Below are 498 nucleotides of genomic sequence, written 5' to 3'. Positions count from 1 at the left end.
TATTACAAATAATTTTGTTTTTATTCACAGTTTCTTCCAATTTATTTATTCATAAATGGTGCATACTCGTTAGGACAATTTTTATAAAGTTTCGGATACAAATGAGAATGACATACTTACATAAACCAATAATAATAAATATTACAATAATTTGGTAAAATAAATATAGGTATTATGAATAAAATTTCTATGCCTTCAGCGAGTTTTCTCGCTCTATGTGGCCGTGATCGCAGGCCACACATACAAATTCGCAAGTTATCTTGTCCGACTTTATAAACTCAAATTACTAGCCACTGTCGATTGATTTGCATAATCAAAAAAATTAAACACACGGTGACATCTGTCATGAAATACTAAGCCACAAATTATCAGTATTACATCGATTTTAGTAAGAGCTTTACTCTACAAGACAACGCACAGGATCGAGAGAAGTGGACTCAGCTTGGAGAGGCCTTCATCCAGCAGTGGATAGATTCAGGCTGATGATGATGAATGCAG

Source organism: Rhyacophila brunnea, unplaced genomic scaffold (assembly GCF_057557595.1).
Source record: "Rhyacophila brunnea isolate RB1 unplaced genomic scaffold, BYU_Rbru_1.0 scaffold_3, whole genome shotgun sequence".
NCBI classification, from domain to species: Eukaryota; Metazoa; Arthropoda; class Insecta; order Trichoptera; family Rhyacophilidae; genus Rhyacophila; species Rhyacophila brunnea.
This window is presented reverse-complemented; position numbering follows the sequence as displayed.